The 15,750-nt window shown below is 39.4% G+C and overlaps 1 long non-coding RNA gene across 4 annotated transcripts in view; it reads left to right on the forward strand.

Annotated features, from left to right (window-relative positions):
• The window catches only part of LOC140613170 (uncharacterized), a 90,830-nt gene that overhangs the window by 49,809 nt on the left and 25,271 nt on the right, over positions 1–15,750 (forward strand). The window contains exons 5-6 of one of the 4 annotated variants that reach the window (XR_012014335.1): positions 1,891–1,980; positions 3,012–3,227. The exons of the other annotated variants lie outside the window; for them this stretch is intronic. This is a non-coding gene — a long non-coding RNA (uncharacterized lncRNA). Of the gene's footprint in view, positions 1–1,890; positions 1,981–3,011; positions 3,228–15,750 lie in introns of those variants that run through there. 4 annotated transcript variants of the gene reach the window in all.

The following is a 15,750-nucleotide window of genomic DNA, read 5'->3' on the forward strand; positions in this document are numbered from 1 at the left end:
TATTGTATTCTAAGTTTGTCATAATGCGAAATGAGCTTTCTCGTTTAAGAAAAAATACATTCAGGCAGGCTCCAGAAGTTCATTGAATCTATAATTCACTGAACCTTGTCAGTCCATGAATGAGAACTTGTTTCAGGATATTCTACAGAAGAATGTGCTGGAAGTTCTATTCGGGATGACTGGTCCACACATGTCCCACATGTACCAGCTGGGGGAGAGGACACTCTGATTGCACCTCTCATGGGTGCCAGTGGGCAAGGCCTGGGACAGTGTTAATGGTTTCTCAGGCAAGGCTGATTCTCTGTCACACCCTTTCTTCACTGTATGTGTTGGTTCTCTGCTTCTTTTTTGCATTTCCCTACATTATTAGCAGAGTTTCCATAACAGGAGGTAAAAGGCACTTGAGATCAGCTTCTCCTTCAACCTTTAAAAGAAGCCCTAGAGATTTTTCAGACCTTGAGTCACTGTATCAGAGCAGATTCTAGGGGTAAATCTTTTGTAAGCTGCATGAAAGGAAGTGCTAATTGGGATGAGAGAAAGCAAGTGAGTTCCAGGAGGCTCAGTATTGGAGAAGCGTTCTAACATCCTCCATATCTGAAGACTGAAGCCCAGAAGACATGAACCTCTATGAACAACACTGCTCTAGGCTAAGAGTCCCCAAGGCATGTGGGATATATCCCACTGTGTTGTGGCAGGAAAATATGACAATTCTTTAATTTTTAAACTCCCATTTCTAGATTTGCTGCATTTTCTATGGTGTAGATATTTTTAGTATCTTTTCTGATATAAAGTAGAACATGGGCATAAATGTGTAAATCACTTCTCTGGAGCAAGTCAGTCATGAGCATGATTATAGAATCACACTAATCCATCTCAGTTTGAAGAAATATCTTGCCTTTGAGTTCCATGGGGCAAGATTTCTCAAATGAGGATCCACAGATGATATATCATAGGGCTCTGAGTTCTCTGGCATAACATATAAATTATGTTTTCACTTTAATGATTATTTAGAACAATCTAACTATAAGGTAGTCTGGACCATATGATGACTTTATCCTGAGACCTCCTGCATGTCTCAGGGAATACAACCTCCAAGTCATGAGGGCCCCCAGTTGTGACATTCATCTTCCTTTTTTTCTCTAGCTTCATCTACTCCCTGCATCTCATTCATTCAGTCCCTTGGCTTTAATGCCCTCAATCTTCTCACTGACTCCTAAATTTTTCTGTCCAGCACAGACCTCTTTCCCAAACTCCAGACTCTTGTAGCCAGCTTCTCCTCCACTTGGATGCCTACCAGATGTCCCCAAGTTAAGAAAGTCAGGACTGATGTCCTTCCTTACCACTCTTTACCCCCACACCTGCTCTACCTATAGCTTCTTTATCTTGAAGACACCTCCGTTCTTCCAGAGTGACCCTTCTAAACTGTAAGTCAGATCATGTGATGCCTCTGCTCAAAAAAGCTGCAAGGGTTCCCCTTTCCATTCAGAGTAAAAGCCGAAGTGGCCGCTGTGGTTTCTCAGAGTTTACCCAGCCTTGTCCTCATTTCTCCACCATCCTCTCCTACCCTGACACAATCACACAGATTTCATGTTGTTTCCTACACACACCAGGTACCTTCCCACCTGGAGGATTTGCCCTGGCCTTCCTTCTGCTGGGATGTCTCTTGGCCTGATATCTGCCCTGGTCCGCCCCCTCATGTCCCACAAGAGTTTTCTCCATTCTCACATTTTCAGTATGGCTCAGCCCACCCCGCTGTCCCCTGCCCCATCTTAGCTCTGGCACTCCTCAAGTCCTGTTCTACCTTTCTTTGTAAAGTCCATTTATCATTTTCCAACACACTCTAAAGCTTACTCAGTAATATATCTCTTGTTTTCTGTCTACCCCTGCTAGAGTACAAACTTCGTGAAGACCAGGATCTTGTCTGTTTGTACACAGTGATGTGCACCATTGCCTAGGACAGTGCCTGTCACATGATATATGGTTAGTGCTTTTGGTGGATGAATGAGTGAGTAGATGAATGAATGGATGAATGAGTGGAACATAGGCCAAAACACACATAAGTTTTGTGTTTTTTCATGCTTTAGAGAACAGTGGTGGAAGATGGGGGTTTCACATAGCTCATAGTACAGATTTCATAAAACTCAAAGAGCCCACACCAAGTCAGCATTTGGCCTTGTGTTCCCATTTCAGGCACGTACATGGCATACAATCTAGCCTATCTTGCTCTGTACCAATGAACGATTCATTAGCCGCAACTACTGGAATTACAATGAAGTTTTTTTTTTCTTTTTGCAATGCCATAAATAAATAGATTAAGCACTCACTTATTATAGATTCAATAACATCACAATGCTGACCTTATTTTAAGATGAACTAGTCAGCTTTACAAATTACCATGTGACATCTCTTCAAAATATGCACTCAACAATTGCTTGCTGGCAGAGTTTTGGTTAAATAGGAGGTCTATTTACTGAAAAAGCCTTGAAGTTATGAATAACACTTTGCCCATTGAACTTCTCCAAATAGATATTCTCTAAAATTAGTATCTCTCAAGTTACAATACAGAAATAGACTAACGTATAACTGAAACAAAGGCTACTCTTTTCATTTATTAAACTAAATTTGGATGAATAGGTTTCACCTAAACAATAATCAATTATTATATTACATTAGAGTTGTTAGTATGATTTTTTTACATGTGTACTTAATTTTAAAAACTTAGTTTCCTGGTTATAGAAGAGCCAAACTCCTAGGGTATTTTCATCTAGTTTCATGTTTGTCATAAAAACGTCAGAGTTTGGGACAAATCCCATAAGGAAAAAGATAAGGGATAGGGTTGAGGAAAGAAAAAACTAGCGAAGCCAGATTAACATAAGGGAAGTCACAAAGTGTCCTTTTCCCATCACCCCATAGACAGGAAAGCCAAGGCTAGTGTAATTTGATAGACAAACAGTGGAGTTTGTCCCACGGAGGGACTCTTCCCCATGTGGGTGCCCCTCTTTACTGGGCAGGTCTGTGAATGAAGTCTTGTCAACGGCGGTTGGCAGAGCTGCACTGGGGATGCAGGTGGCAGCTGTCTTGGGAATAGTCTGCAAAGGGCAGCCCAGGCCCTGCTGGCAGAGGAAGGGAACTGCTGACAGAGAGGAAGAAGATGAATCTCCTGGTCCCTTCTTGCTCATTGCCCAGGCAACCCAGCATGCGCACACGATGATTCTACTCAGTGCATCACAATGTCTGCTGTATTTTAAGTAACAGTATAATAAAAATAATTTAAATCAATAGCAAGTGTCAGTTACTTTCCTATAATGGGTTCTATATAATACTCAAGTTTTTAAAATGCTACCTTATAAGCACTGACATTTAAAAATAGCCTCACCCACTAAGATATTTTAGTTTACATTTGGCAAATATTTTAGGAGACCTGACCACTATGTAAGACCAAATAAACCCTCCACTGCAGGAGATTACATTCTTGTGATCTGGGATGAGTGCATAGCGTAAGTAAGCACCTGACTACTTTCTCCTTCACGGCAGTGGTATTTTCCTCTGGAGCACTGTGATTTTCCAGAGATGAAACTAATGCCAATCAAGAGCCTTGTCAGATAGGAGCTGATCCATCTCTAACTTCATGTTCAAACATAGCACATCCTGTGGTGTAGTCAGCAAAAAATGAATATTTTTTCCTTTGTCACCAGCCATTGCTATCGGCTTAACTAAAGACTTTTGTGTATCACCTGCTCACTGACCATACAAGGGCAGTGAAATCAATAAAACTGGCATTCTCTCAATTGAGGCCTTTTTAAATTACTCTTCAAAAATGGCATCTGTTTATCTGACAGATGTAAACCATACAGGATAATTTTATCTCTTTGGTTTTCCAGTCAGATGTATTAAGGGACTATTCCAGTTTCTAATAGTTAGGACACTTTTAAAGCAGAGATGACCAATTCCTAGTCCAATTAGTTAAGATGCATTGGCTCTTTAGTTCCAGGAATTGGTGCAACTATTTCATATCCTAAAGAAACAATTATCTTCTCTGTGGAGCATTTTCCACCTCTTGTTCATTATTTTGACCCTGCCACATCAATGAAAATCTTGCACAATTAGCTAGGTGCGTTTGAGGTCCACATACCTGTCCCGGGAAGCTTTGTTGCAAGCTACTCTTTATAATTACCTTGCATTTTATAAGGAAGAACTTTTCAGTGAAGACCTCTAAGGATTTCCTTTCACCATCTTTTTATATAGTTAGTGTGTTTTAGAATAACAGACTACCACTAAAAATGCAACTAGATAATTCTCTGGACTTCTAGAGGGGAAGTCAGCCTCAGCTCCCTGCAGAGCCTCATCAGCCTTATGGTTGCACATTGATCAAGGAAACAACTCATTTTATTTGTAGAGCCCTTTGGCAGTTTTCAAAGCATTTCCCTCTGTGATTCAATTTGTTCTTTCCAACAACCCTGGGAAGAATCTATTGTTATTTCTATAGAAAGAATGGAGTTAATCAAGACTAAGAAGAGTGGAAGCTTACCCTGGTAATAAGTGGCAAATGAGGAATCAATGTCTTTTGATCAAAATTGTACTTCCTTCCATGTCATGCTACCTTATGATGTGAGTGTGAGGCACAGCATAAAGCACATTCACCCTACCAGCTGCTCTACACACATTGGCTCCCTACTGATGATGACTCCCAGTTGGTGAAAGGTTGAAATATGCCTCAGATACACGGTCATGCAATAATCTCATAAATAAGAGGAATATCACTTTACTTAGAAAACGTGTTGGAGTGAGAAATAAAGCTATTATTTTAAAATAGCCTGAGGGTTTATAGTGTTTGAAAATCTATTTTTAATAATCATTTATTTTTTTATTACTAATTTACTCTAGTACTGTTCAAATTTCCCCTGAAGGATTTCTGGTAGAGAAGCAGATTGAGTTACAAAGGCAAAAATAAATCACATGCAGATTAATATTAAATACTGTCAATACAGCTTCTGATATATGACACTTTTGTGGCCCTTGGGTTATAACTACCTTCTACCAGTAGGGAGAATATGAAAGGAAGCATATTGAAAGATTAAAGAAAACCAAAGGAATACTCTTTAAATCCAGTGGCTCTCAGCAAGTTTGGAACTAGGGTGAGTGGGTGAGGACTTGCCTTAAGCTCAAAGTTTAAGATTGCTAAAAGACTCAATGGTGAAGAAAAGTAATATTTTAATGCAGTCTCTTGAAAAATCAAATGAATGCAAAAAATCCATGATAAATAAAATATTAAAAATTTTAATAAAGTCAGAATTAGCATTATTGATTTTTCCTTTGGCTACCAGCTCCAGTCTGGCTTGGCTCGACACTGTTACTGACCCACTCTTCATTTAAAATTTTGATATCTCATTCGTGATGGATTTTTCTACATACATTCTGGTTTTCAAAATGTTGCATTAGAATATCATTTACAAATTTCACACAGAAGATAAGTGCTTATATACCTCACCCTAGTCCTGACTCCCTCCATCAGTGACAGCTTTTGGGCTGTGCAGGTCTATCCTAGGCATGGGGATTTCCCACCTCCCCCAGCCCTTTCAGAGTCTCTCAACTCACCATACCCCTCACTGCAACTGAGACTGCGTTCTTTTAGATACAACTAACTAAAGGAACCAAATAAACAGCAGATGTATAACAAATGCCCTACAATGCAGATTCCCTTCCACCACAGGCCAGGAAATCTGAGTAACTGAAAGCATCTCCTTGCTCAATATGTATTTCCTTTTATGACTTCATGAACAAAAATGCAAATGTACTAAGAATTAAGCACACAAACAAATCTGCCCCTCTGCATGTGCAACAAAAAGGCCTTTTTAAAAACTTCAGCAAAAGTTCTGTCTTTCCACATCTGTCAGGAATGTCCAACACAACCATCTCTCAAAGACCAAACAGCTTATAGCAGAATCTCCCAGGGTGTGCTTAAGAAGCTCCAAGGTCAGGCCAGCTAGACAGCTGCTTCTGAGAGGCAGGAAACCAAATGAACGGTATTAAGGAGGCCCACAATGCATATGCCTAGCACTGTTAGGACCCCTTGCCTGGAGGGGTATGTAATCCAGGTGTGGCAAAGTGGGAAATTAGTAAATGCAGTGGGAAGAGTGGGGTAAACAGTATCTAAGAGCAGGAGAGATGTATTCAGCCATAAAAAAATAATGAAATCCTTTCACAGAGATAGAACAGACAATCCTAAAATTTGAATAGAACCACAAAAGATCCTGAATAGCCAAAGTAACCTTAAAAAAAAAAAAAAAAAAAAAAAAGCAAAGCTGGAAGCATCACAATTCCAGACTTCAAGTTTTGTTACAAAGCTGTGATCATCAAGACAGTATGGAACTGGCACAAAATTAGACACATAGATCAATGGAACAGAATAGAGAACCCCAGAATGTATCCACAACTGTATGGTCAATAAAGAAGGAAAGAAGACCCAATGGAAATAAGATAGTCTCTTCAACAAATAGTATTGGGAAAACTGGACAGTGATATGCAGAAGAATGAGCCTGGACCACTTTCTTACACCATACCCCCAAATAAATTCAACATGAATAAAAGCATAAATGTGAGACAGGAAGCCATCAAAATCCTAGAGGAGAACACAAGCAGCAACCTCTTAGACCTTGGCTGAAGCAACTTCTTTCTAGACATATTGCCGGAGGCCAGGGAAACAAAGGCAAAACTAAAGTATTGGGATTTCATCAAGATAAAAAGCTTCTGCACAGGAAAGAAACAATCAACAAAACTAAAAGGCAACTGACCTACAGAATGGGAGAAGATATTTGCAAATGACATATCTGATAAAGGGTTAGTATCTAAAATTTATAAAGAACTTCCCAAATTCAACACCCTGAAAAACATATCATCCAGTTAAGAAATGGACAGAAGACATGAGTAGACATTTTTCCAAAGAAGATATACGCATGGCTAACATCACTCATCAAGGAAATGGAAATCAAAACGACAGTGAGGTATCACCTCCCACCTGTCATAATGGCTAAAATTAACAACACAGGAAACAACAAGTGTTGGCAAGAATGTGAAGAAAGGGGAAAACTCTTATGCTGTCCATGGGAATTCAAACCGGTGCAGTCACTCTGGAAAACAGTATGATTTCTCAAAAAGTTAAAAATATAACTACCCTAACTACCCTACCACTAACAATTACACTACTATTTTTTTACCCAAGATATACAAAAATTACAGAAGGGATACATGCACCCTGATGTTTATAGGGGGATTATGAACAAGAGCCAAACTATGGAAAGAGCCCAAGTGTCCATTGACTGACAAATGGATAAAGATGTAGTATACACACACACACACACACACACACACACACACACGCACATACACAGAGGAATATTATTCAGCCATCAAAAGGAATGAACTACTATTTGCAAGGATGTGGATGGAACTAGGGTGTATTATGCTAAGTGAAATAAGTCAGTCAGAGAAAGACAAACACCATATGATTTCACGCATATGTGAAATTTAGGAAACAAAACAGATGGGAAGGGGAAAAAAAGAAAGGGAGAGAGAAGCAAACCATAAGAGACTCCTAATGATAGAGAACAAACTAAGGGTTGCTGGAGGAAAGTGGGTGGAAGTGTGGGCTAAATGGGTGATGGGGATTAAGTGGATGATGAGCACTGGGTGTTGTATGTAAATGATGAATCACTAAATTCTACTCCTGAAACCAGTATTGTACTATATGTTAACTAACTAGAATTTAAATAAAAATTTGGAAAGAAAAAAAAGAGAATGAAATCTTGTCATTTGCAATGACATGGATGGAGCTTGAGAATATTATGCTAAGAGAAATAAATCAGTCAGAGCAAGACAAATGCCATATGATTTCACTCACATATGGAATTTAAGAAATAAAACAAATGAGCAAAGGGAAAAAAGAGAGAGGGAGACAGAGAGACAGAGAGAGACAAACAAAGAAACAGATTCTTAACTACAGAAAACAAACTGATGGTTCCCAGAAAGGAGGTTGTTGGGGGGCTGGGGGAAATAGGGGATGGGGATTAAGAGTACACTTATTATGATGAGCACTGAGTAATGTATGGAATTGTTGAATCACTATATTGTACATGTAAACTAATATAACACTATATGTTAACTACTCTGGAATTATAATCAAAAACTTAATTTAAAAAAAGAGCAGGAGAAGATGGAGATGAGAGCCTTGGCAAGGGAGTGCTTCTAGGAGATGAGTGAGAAACCAGGCAAGAGGGGCCATGCCATATGTACACACATGATTGCAGGCACCCAGGACTGCAGACCATTGACTGGTCCAGGTCCAGGCAAATAAGACCTCGAGGATGTTGCTTCCTGTAATCCCGGACCTTTTTAGACAACACTCCCTCACTGTTACAATCATGGAACGGTGTTGGGCAGGAAGGGATGGAGTAGCATTTGACACATGAGCTGAAGGAGGGATTGCAGGGGCACAGACAATGGGAGGGCACAGATTGTCACAGGTTGCACAGGTGTTCTGCAACCAGCTGCGGAGGGGCTGTGCTCAGCACCTGGATGATTTGGGTGATCACCATAGGGCCTGTGCGTCTCCAGTGACCCTAAGTGGGAAGGCAAAATGTGAATTAGTGTCATAGTGCAGATGGAGATCCTCGGGTTCAGCTGGTGTAGCTGCCTTATTTCTTTCCCACAACAGCCTACAAAGTGGGAGGTTTTGACCCTAAATTACAGAGAAGGAAGCAAGTTCAGAAAGGTTCTTCAGCTTGTCTAAAGTCATGCAATGAATAAGTGGCAGAGGTGAGACCCAAATACAGTCTGTTTGACCTTAAAAACCATGGTCTTTCCACCATGACACAAAACTTCAAAACTTCTTTTGTAAAACGCTAAAAATATAGACAAATACTTACACCACTAAGGCCATTTGAAAATAGAGAATTATTGCAAGCAAAGAGCAAAAACAAAAATTCAAGTTCTAAACTGGGAAAAGGTCAATAAGACTCGATGACCTCAAATTAAACTGATATCCCAAAGTGAAAGATATCAGTAAGGCTTGACAATGCTTTGAATACACAATGACCTTGATTTCAACAATAGAAAGACACCAAGTTTGACATCAACTCAAAGATACCAATTTAAGATGCTCAGAAGAAATAAAAGTCACATTAGGATATCACCGACTCTTTCCTCTATAGTCTATATTTTGCATGCCATTCTGTTATGAAAGATTTTAAAGCTTTGCTCTTTTTTTGCAAATGCATTGCATTGCCTTCAGGTTGGAATCAAGCACTGAATATATAAACCACAAATATGTTTAGGTTTTGGACTGAAGAATTAGATATTTTAGGAATTTCACAGTAAAGTTTCCAAAATCTAATTCTACCAAAAAAAAAATCAACATTTTATGATTTGGACATAAATAAGATTACAATTTTTACCGTCAGTAAAAAATGTCAGGAAGATGAATTCAAATAGGTAATGTTTTAAAAAAGATGTGAAGAGGGGCATCTGGGTGGCTTGGCAGTTGAGTATCTGCCATTGGCTCAGGTCATGATCCAGGGGTCCGGGGATCGAGTCCCACATCAGGCTCCCTGTGGGATGCCTGCTTCTCCCTCTGCCCCTGTCTCTGCCTCTCTCTCTCTCTCTCTCTCTCTCTCTCTCTCTCTCTGTCTTTCATGAATAAATAAATAAGATCTTTAAAAAAAAAAAGACGTGAAGAGATCCTATGGCAGCCATGAGACTGCATCTCACGGCTTCTAAGTACAAGAAGCATAACTGACCAAGAGCCCAACTACTTGTTCTAAAATTCATCACCAGGGATCCCTGGGTGGCGCAGCGGTTTGGCGCCTGCCTTTGGCCCAGGGCGCGATCCTGGAGACCCGGGATCGGATCCCACGTCGGGCTCCCGGTGCATGGAGCCTGCTTCTCCCTCTGCCTGTGTCTCTGCCTCTCTCTCTCTCTCTCTCTCTCTCTCTCTCTCTGTGACTATCATGAATAAATAAATAAAATCTTTAAAAAAAAAAGAAAAAAAAATAAAATTCATCACCATATTTGAGACAAAACCATGCTTCTCATGGACTGTTCCCAGCCAGGAAGCCAGGAACTGAGCATAGCAGGGGTGCGAAGGCAGGCCCGTTTGAGGAGACATGGGTCTCCTGAGAGATGACTGTTTCTCAAAGACCCCCTGACAGTCTTGCTGCACCTTCCTTACAGGCTGCCTGGGGATCTGGAACATGCCACATGTCCCACTCAGCCTTCCTTCATATCCCCTTCATTCGGGGGAAGGCTTGCAGTGTAGTCTGATAGCTCCCTGGCTTTTCCCAGCTCCTAGCTTCTCCATTTTCTATTTTATTAACCCAATAAAATCCTCATATTGAATTTGTTTCATGTCTGCTTCCCAAAGGCCATGGGCAAACACAAAGTATAAACATGAGGAAAAATTAGGATAGTTTATTTTTTAACATTTTGTATTTATTTCTAAAGCTTTAGAGCTCAACAGTTTCTTCAATCAAATTTTCCAAAAGAACACATGAATCAATGAATATTACAGTAAAAAAAAATGTGTGGAATACACAGTTTTTAATGCTACCAACCTTACATATTTCTTACAGTGTTTTATTCATAGGGAATAGGAAATATATCTACTGAAATATTTGGTTTAAAAAAGTGTTCCTAATCCTAACTGGAAACCAAATATGTTTTAGGCATACATTAAAAAGGGTTTCAACTCACTGTGTCAATATGGATTAGATAACATATAAATCTGTAATACTGAAAAAGAAGTAACAAGTACTTCTGTTACCTTACTTTTCCATCATTTGTAATGCTATCACGTCCTAAATATGGGACTTGGAAACCACCCTTCATTTTCCAAAATAGCATGAAAACGTCAAATCTACATTACCACCAGCTGAGTGGGTGCCTTGGAAACCATGCCGGAGCCTTTACTTTCCAGTAACAATCCTTTTATTCTTGCCGGCAATTCTAGGATGCTCACGAAGAGCCAAATGTTATCACAGTTTAGCCTAAGCAGAAAATAAAAGTCCCTTGTGTGCTTATCTTATCATTTTTAATAAAGCACTTTCTCACTTTCATACAAGCTAGACAAAGTTAATTAGCTTGGATATGAGAAGCTGTTCCTTGTCCTCTTTCCCCTCCAAGCTCTAATTAATATTAATGAGTAAGGGGATAAAATTACTAAGTACTCCTATAATTGTACTAGTGGATCATTTCCATAGGATGATCCTGAAATCCAGATAAATGGGACTAAATATGGACTGTCAACCATGAGAGAATTGACAGGTCTTGGTATAGATTTCACTGAAGACCCTGATAAGAGGGCTCTCCCCACCTTGGGGGATGGATTTAAGAGGATTATTGTACAGAAACTGATTGATTTACTAACATGAATGTTCCCCTTTTCTCTTCATTTTTATTGCTTTGATTTTTCCTCCCATTTGGCAGGGAGAAGCAGTGGGATTTTCCACCATGCAGACTGTTTTAACTCTTTCAGTTGCAAAGGTTTTTGGCTTTTATTCCAACTTCCAGGCGGCTAGGAGACAAAAAAATAAATAAATAAAATAAAATAAAATAAAATATCCATATTTTTTCAATCTATCTCTAAAGAAGGATTCAAAGAATGTGATAAAATGGGAAGCTTTTTTTGAAACTTAGCAATCATGTCAAGATTTTTTTTAAAACAAGGCCCGAGCTCCTTTGGCTCCCCTGTGGGCAGCTGAAAGTCATCTTCTGCAAATGTCTCAAGCACAATTTAAGTTGAGAAGGTATTTTCAGCATGTTAATTAGGCTGCTGCACCCTTCAATGAAGGAAACCCACAGTCCCTAGGGAACTACACCAACCAGTTGTCTAACTGCCTTGGCTTTTTACATCTGGGACTGCAAGTACTGAGATGTGACCTGAGATGTTTCCTAAGGGTTAAACATTGCTACTTTCCAACTGAATATTTAAACCAGGCATGTTGTGGGAGTGCGAGGTCTAAAAAATGAGAAAAGTTTATGAGAAAACAAAGTCGCATCTCCTAAAAGGAAAGCTATTATGTTAGAGTAAAACAATGCTAATTTATACTGAAGTGTATAAATACTCACAAAGGCTATAATTGTATTTGTTAAGAACCTTTATAAGGGAGAGAAGGTCTTCTGCAGATATACATACTTGGAGTGTTTCCGCATCTTTCTTGGGCGCCATGACGAATAGACAGACAATATGGTTGACAGAAGAAAAAGATCTCGGTTACACTTACAACTAATTAAGGATATGGCTAGGATTCATACAAATGGTGGAAAGTCCTTTACAAACATTTCAGCTCCACATGTCTCCCTCGCTACTGTCTTTGTTACTGATTCTGGCCTCATCAGGAAAGCCATTCATAAACAAAGGGGCCTTGAATAGGGTGGAAACCAAACTTGGAAGGGTTTGTGGGATAATCTCAGGGTTATTAATAAAAATGATGGAGTGAGGCTCGCTAATGTATGTCTGCTGTGTCTCCCCCTGACCTGGCCAATTGGGCAAACACCACGCCGCTCTTCTCCTGGTGAGCTGGTATTTGGGAACCATCTTTGCTAGCAATTTCGGAAGGCTGCTACTTTGATAGTTCCTCCTGTCCATTGCTTTTTCCAAAAGGGGTATGAGATTAGAACAGGTGGCTAAGGGAGTAGCACTTCACCCCACTTTTCTACACTCTGAATTGCTATTTGGACAGAGCTGGACTATAGGTCACAAGTGAATCTAACTCCAAACACTCCAGAAAGAAAGAGAGACTAAATAGAGTAAGCATTTCCTTACATTAAATGCTAATGATAAAAGCATTCCTTTGCCGAAGAATATTTTTCTGCATGCCATGCTATGCTAATTTATAATACAAGCATACCTCATTTTGCTGCACTTTGGTTTACTGTGCTTTGCAGATGTGTTTTCTACAAATTGAAACTTTGTAGCAACCGTGTGAGGAGCCATTTTTTTTCCAACAACATTCACTCTCTTCATGTCTCTGGGTCACATTTTGGCAATTCTCATAATATTTCAAATTTTTCATTATTATTACAGTATTTATTATGGTGATTTGTAAGCAGCAGTCTTTGAGCTGTTATAATTGTTCTTGGGTGCCATGAACCACACCCACATAAGACAGCAAGCTTCATCGATAGATGTTGTGTGCATACTGACTGCTCCACCAACCGGCCACTCCCCCATCTGTCTCCCTGGCCTCATGCCTTCCTGTTCCCTAACACACAGCGGTATTGAGGTAGGGCCAATTAATAACCCTACAGTGGCCTCTATGTTTCAAATGAAAGGACCAGTCATATGCCTTTCACTTTAAATCAAAAGCTAGAAATGATTAAGTCTAGTGAGGAAGGCATGTCAAAAGCTGAGATAAGCCAAGATAGAGCCCTTGGACCAAAAACCAAGTTGTGAATGCAAAGGAAAAATTCTTGAAGGAAATTGAAAGTGCTACTCCACTGAACCCAGGAGAATCCTTATTGCTTATATAGAAAAAATTTTAGTGGTCTGATCAAACCAGCGTCAACATTCCTGTAAGTCAAAGCCTGATCCAGAGCAAGACCCTGACTCTCTTCCATTCTCTGAAGGCTGAGAGAGGTGAGGAAGCTGCAGAAGAAAAATTAGAAGCTAGCAGAGGTGGGTTCATGAGGTTTAAGGAAAGAAGCCATCCCGATTACATAAAAGCACAAGGTAAAGCAGCAAGTGCTAATGTAGAAGCCATAGCAAGTTTTCCAGAATATCTAGTTAAGATCATTAATGAAGGGGCACCTGGGTGGCTCCGGGGTTGAGCTTCCGCCTTCGACTCAGGGCCTGATCCTGGGGTCCTAGGATTGAGTCCCACATCATGGGGAGCCTGCTTCTCCCTCCGTCTATGTCTCTGTTTCTCTCTGTGTGTCTCTCGTGAATAAATAAATAAAATCTTTTTAAAAAATCATTAATGAAGGTAGCTGCCCAAACAACAGATTTTCAGTATAGATGAAACAGCCTTCCATTGGAAGATGATGCCACTTAGGATTTCCATAGCTAGAGAGAAGTGAGCATCTGGCTTCAAGGTTTCAAAGGACAGGCTCTTATTAGGGCTAAGTCAGTTGGTGACTTTAAGTTGAAGCCGATGCTCATTCACCATTCTGAAAATCCTAGGGTCTTAAGAATTAATGCTAAATCCACTCCGTGCTCTATAAATGGAACAAGAAAGCCTGTATGACAGTACATCTGTTTGCAAAATAGCTTACCAAATATTTTGAGCCAGTGTTGATACCTATTGCTCAAGAAAAAAAAATATTTCTTTCAAAATATTACTGTTTATGAACAATACACCGGTCACCCAAGAACTCTGATGAAGATGTACAATACAATTATCGTTTGTGCGCCTGCCAATGCACAATCCATTCTACAACTTGTGGATCAGGGAGTAATTTCAACTCTCAAGTCTTATTGTTTAAGAAATATATATCTAAGGCCATAGCTGCCATAGTGATTCTTCTGATGAATCTGGGTAAAATAAATTGAAAACCTTCTGGAAAGGATTCACCATTCTAGATGCCATAAAAGACATTTGTGATTTGTGGGAAATGGTCAAAATATCAACATTAATAGAAGTTTGGAAGAACTACAACCCTCGTGGGTGACTGGGAGGGGTTCAAGACTTCAGTGGAGGCGGTAACGACAGATGTGGTGGAAACAGGAGAATTGGAATTAGAAGTGGATTCTAAAGATGTGACTGAACTACTGCAATCTCATGACAGAGCTCATCTTACAGATGAACAAAGAAAGTGATTTCTTGAGATGGAATCTACTCCTGGAGAAGATGCCAAAAAGATTGTTGAAATGACAACAAAGAATTTAGAATACTACATAAACTTAATTGATATAGCAATGCAGAGTTTGAGAGAATCAACTCCAATTTTGAAAGAAGTTCTGTGGGTAAATGCTATCAGACAGCATTGTATGCTACAGATAAATTGTTTGAGAGTCAATGAATGCAGCAAACATCATTGTTGTCTTATTTTAAGAAAATTGCCACAGCCACCCTACCTTCAGCAGCCATCGCCATGGTCAGTCAGCAGCCATCAACTTCGAGACGACACCCTCCACCAGGGTGGAGAGAAAGATTACAACTCACTGAAAGCTCAGATGATGGTTAGTGTTATTTAGCAATAAAGTATTTTTTAATTAAAGTATATTCATGATTTCTTCAGACAATATGCTATTGCACATTTAATAGGCAGCAGTATAGGGTAAAAATGTTTATATGCACTAGGGAACCAAAGAATTCATTTGAGTTGTTTTATTGCAATATTCACTTTATTGCTGTGATCTGGAAGTGAACACCCAATACCACCAAGATATGTCTGTACTACCCCTATGGTAACAGCAGAATAAGTGGCCAGCAACAAAGAATAATTTCAAGGGCTTTAGAATTTTTTCCTATCCTATTACCCTTTGTTTCACAATTAAAAACAAGGTTTACGAAGTGATTTTTTTTTCCAAGAGAATCTTAAATTCATATTAAGTCAATCACAAAAAAAATCTTCATTTAAAGAAATGAAAAAGCTCACCATATGCCTTTGTGCCTTCAATCATGTGTTGAAATTCTTTTCCTTCTTAACCTATTTATTGTTACTACTACTGCTACTACTATCATTATAAAGATAGAAAGACTTCTGAAAATACTATTTATGAGGGAAGTAGAAGCAAAGAGTTTTAGAAACTCAAATTTA

Source organism: Canis lupus, chromosome 21 (assembly GCF_048164855.1).
Source record: "Canis lupus baileyi chromosome 21, mCanLup2.hap1, whole genome shotgun sequence".
Taxonomy (NCBI): Eukaryota; Metazoa; Chordata; class Mammalia; order Carnivora; family Canidae; genus Canis; species Canis lupus.